We start from the raw sequence: 5,042 nt of genomic DNA, 5'->3' as shown, positions 1-5,042 counted from the left end.
AAACAATGTGTGTGTGGTTATATTTTTTCTATTGACTTATCAAAATTACTACTTCTAGAAACAACAGAAATAATAATAATAATAATAGTAATTATAAAACATTAGGTTTCCAAAAGTAAGAATAAACTACGAATTCAAGTAAAATTTTCAGTCATCTTATAAGAAATGTGAGCCATCCTACTTTTAAAATCACTTGCTATGACAACTAATAAAAAGTTTAGTATCACGAAATTCTTGCAATACTTTAAAAAACATTATTGAAAGAAAAATTGGACGTTTCGTATCATAATAAAATAACTTATTACACGATTATGGTCTCCGGTCCGAAAAAACCTGCATGTGATTTGGCATTTCTTTATATTTACACAGTTTACTAATGCTGCACTAATGTGCCATTAATGTACTGACACAAAAATATATACAGTGTATTTTATACAAATATAACAAAGTTTAAGGCTGCTGTCTCTATTCATTTTCACAGAAGCAAAGCAGCAGATGTTATAAATAAAAACAGTTAATGTCCGACAAGTAAACTTAGTGCTCTCTCGTGTAAAAACAAAATTCAAAACAACACTGATCTCTAACGTTGCCAGTAGTCATGTCTCAGTAGGAAATTAATCTCTCACACTGCATCTTTATTGTTTATGATGAATTCGGTGCTTGCACGTACACCGCTTTTATTATTGCTGCTTAGATGTTCAAATAGCTGCAGTACTCGACTTTGCCGCAAGGAAAAGTGCGTACGCCTGCTCAGACCCTGACGTGGCGGTAAGTACTTTTCCACGTCAAAGACCGTTTTTATAAATATGAACGTTGCCGTGGATTTTAGTGTACGCACACTCTAAGATCAAATCTGTGCGTACGCATGTTTTATAAATGAGGCCCCAGGCCCCAGGGGCCTCATTTATAAAACACAATTTTCCACGCACATATCGGGATTTATAAAAAATAATCTAGGCATAAATATGTGCGCACCGTACGGACACTAGACCATGCGTACGCACTCGTTTACTGCAGTGAGCGAAATAATGAAGCAAACAGGATGATTTTAAAGTCTGTTTTACATTTGACATACACATTTAGATTAAATATGACACTCTCAATAATTAAGGTTAAGCACTGAAATTTCATGAAATTATCCAGAAATTACATTTTTTATATGAATTTAAACAGAAATATTTGCAGTGGATGTGCTGCTTTCGAACAATTTTCCTGTGGTATGCGATTTAATGTTTTAATCACAGCGAGGATTGCTTGGCGCATGCCAATTCCACTTTAAATTGTGTTCTAAATAGCAAAACTCATGTTCTGAGAAAATACTTTTGCATGAATAATGATCACTAATAATGATGTGAACTTGATTCGTCTGATGCTTTGGAACATATACGGTAACGACAAGACATAAGGATGCACTTGTTGATCAAACAGTCCATTGGCTGGTTTGAACAGGTTTGATGACAGTACTCTAGGACCTCTGTTCAAAGGTGTCGCGCACAGACAGTAGCCTAATGATAACCCCTTTCGTGCTCTTCCCAATATTGTGACAAACACCATATTTAAAAGATAGAATTTGAAGGAAACTGTAAGATATGCACGTTTTATTTTCAAAATGTTTTTGTTATTGACACAGTGAGTCAGGCAGTTATTTACACTGCAAAAAAATAAGGCCTATCTCCATTCAAATATACATTCTAAAATATATGTTTACTTTATAGGCAGAATTGCATAAATTTGAATAGCAATGCGTTTATAGTACGTATCTCATATTTTCCTACGGTATTGTACCCTTAACTGCGTTAAACATAGTGTCACGTGGATGGAATGTGCATGGAAATGATATGCAGATTACGTTATGCATATTAAAACAAGGCGTTGTAAACTCCATATATGGCTATTTTGGGGAGGAGACGGGGTGGTGATTCATGTACGCACAATCTTCTGCTGACTGGGTATTACAAAGGGAATTTTTTGCAGGTTCTGGCGTACGCATGGCTTTATAAATCTGAAAACTTTTGTAAGTACGCAAAATCCAGCTTTTGTGCGTTCGCACACAGGATGGAATATGCGTAAAGTTTTATAGACTGGTCTCTCTGTGGGGTTTAGCTATAATTCCCCTACAGTGAAGAACCTTATTATGCATCCAGCAAATATTGTTTGATATATAAGAAATATTGTTTATTACAGTTGTTCTCAGTCCATTTGACACTTTTCTCCAAAGTAATGCAGTTGCTCTCAAAACAATTAACACACAGCCTTATCTTAACCAAACAGTTCAACTTTACAGCAAAATTAAGCACTGCATTTTTTTTCTTGTAATGCATTTATTAACTTTTTATTCATCAAAGAATCCTGAAAAAAAGCAGCACAACTGGTTCCAATATTAATAATAAAATCAGCACATTAGAAAGATTTCTGAAGGATCATGTGACTCTGAAGACTGGGGAATTGGCTGGAGTAATGGCTGATGAAAATTCAAATTCATGCTTTGCATCACAGGAACAAATAATATATACTGTATATATATATATATATATATATATATATATATAAGGGCTGTCAATCGAAAATATTTAATCGCATGATTGTCATGAGTTTATGATGAGATTGATGAGTAATCGCAATTTAATCGCACATTTTTATCTGTTCTAAATGTACCTTAAATTAATACTTTTCAAGTTTTTAATACTCTAATCAACATGGGCATGGACAAATATGGATGCTTTATGCAAATGTATGTTTATTATTAGTGAAACCATAGTCAGCATAGAGCATGAAGACTAGACATGTTTCAAAGGTCATAGAACTTGTTCTTGTCTATTAGACACATGAAAGAAGAACATACAAATACCAGCTTCCCATTACTTCTCTTTCTTTGCACTGAGCAATTTAGTGTTTACACTATTCGCAGACAGGGTAGCTCACTTCTTCTGAGCATGCAAAATGTACATTTATTATTCATTATTACATTTGATTGCCTCTTTGTGCCCACATACTGTATTTTGATGCAGTTAAATTCTCAATAAAATCAATTCATTGATAGATTTTACTGTTTCTGTTGTCAGACAACGGAATGAATATGAAATAGTGACTGAAACGTGACCCATTAAGACTACATAACCAGCTCTCCCTTCCAAGATGTCAATCTGCACAAAAATCCTGATTTATAATCGAGCCGTCATCTGATAAAATCAAATAGGCAACGCATAAGATAAAGACAGTGGGCCCTATTTTAACGATCTAAGTGCATGGTCTAAAGCGCACGGCGCAGGTGCACTTAGGGCATGTCCAAATCCACTTTTGCTAGTTTAACGACGGGAAAAACGGTCGGCGCGCCCGGCGCACTGTCTTAATGGGTTGTCCCTATTCTCTTAATGAGTAATGGGTCTCCCATTAATCTCCCATTAATTAATCTCCCATCCCCTTTAAAAGCCAGTTGCGCTCGCGCCATGGCGGGTTCGCTATTTACATGGCGGAATTTAATTTTTTATTTTTTAAACATGTTTTGTGTGCTGCTGCGCGTCCCTTTGTGTAATAAGCAAAGTGTACGCGCGTTGTGCACCCGTCTATAGGCGCATATTACTAACGCGCTCTTTAAATAACAAAGAAAAAATACTTTAGACCAGGTTTTTGATGGTCAATGGCGCAGTCTATTTCAGTTGCCTCAAAATAGCAACGCGCCAGCAATGCGCCTGAACACACCTCGTTTTCAGACCAGCACGCCCATGGGCGCCCAAATAGGCGCAAATGCATTTGCTATTTAACGTGGCGCAGGACGTGAAAATGATAACTGCGTCGGGCTGAAACTAGCAAAAAACACTTGCGTCGCGCCTGGCGTCGCAATGCGCCGGGTGTATAGCTGTGCTGTGATTTCGGCTATACTTGCATGTAAAATTAGTGAAGCAACATAATAGGCTATCTGTTTTCACTGAAAGCGCTGCTTCTCTTCGCCACTCGTGTGTGCGCTGGGAAAGAGAGACCTCGCGCTCGTGCGGCAGTAAATAAGGTTTGGGCAAACCCTAAAGATTTGTCGCTAGGCGCTTTTCTGAGAAAAAAAAAGTTGCTAAAGGGTTCTGAAAAGTCACAAAATCTAGCGGCAAAGTTGCTAAGTTGGCAACACTGTGCAGCTTGTCATATTTCATTTTATTATACATTCAGTGAAGATAATCAGAGTATATGTGCACATATTACCTAAACCACATATTAACATGTTTTATATTTTTAAAATGAAAACGAAAAGGGTTGTGTTTTATATTTTAAAGAAAACGAAAAGGCAGTGGTGTTGATATTTCGTTTTATTGTAATGCGTGTAGCCTACGCCTTGCATGAACCACATTTTTGTGGCTATGAATATTTTAAATGAAACAGAAAAGAGACAATGCTGTTTGATTTAATATTTCGTTTCACTGTAATGTATGTACGTTCCCTGAACTACATTTTTGCGGCTATTAATATGTTTAAAAGAAAACGAAAAGAGGCAGTGGTGTTTGATATCTCATTTCGTCGTATTGTAAATACATTGAAGATAACCGGAGTAAGGCGAGGCGAACCGGAGTGAGGCTAGGATTTTTTTAATGGGGTGGCACAGGTGGGGCCCATGGGAAAAGTCATGTGCCCCAACACAAGTGGGATGCCATAAAAATGGCACTGCACAAGTGCCTGGACAACGCATCTCTCTTTTTTTATAAATAAAAACCATTGAACGGACAATAATTGTTCTCAACTTCTTTTATTGTCCAAACAGACTGTGTGTGTGTGTGCAGGGGCGCCGTAACGGGGGGAAGGTTAAGACCCCTGATCGTGGGGGGCTCGAGTCAATATGCTGTTCAGGGGGCCCAGAACCATAGACTTTAAAAAAAAACATGGACGTAGTGTCCGTGACGTCACCCGTAGGTTTCTAAAGAGTGTTTTTGAAGCTCAAAGTGGGCGGAGCAGGCTGTTGCCATCTTGGCAGCACGTCACCGCGCCTCACTCCCGGATAATCGAAAATGGGCAAAAAGGCGGGAGCTGGTTGCTGAAGCCACGCCCACCTAGCTCAACATCAG

The sequence above is a fragment of the Sinocyclocheilus anshuiensis genome, unplaced genomic scaffold, assembly GCF_001515605.1.
Source record: "Sinocyclocheilus anshuiensis isolate Anshui unplaced genomic scaffold, SAMN03320099.WGS_v1.1 scaffold602, whole genome shotgun sequence".
Taxonomy (NCBI): domain Eukaryota; kingdom Metazoa; phylum Chordata; class Actinopteri; order Cypriniformes; family Cyprinidae; genus Sinocyclocheilus; species Sinocyclocheilus anshuiensis.
Note: the sequence above shows the minus strand (reverse complement) of the source record.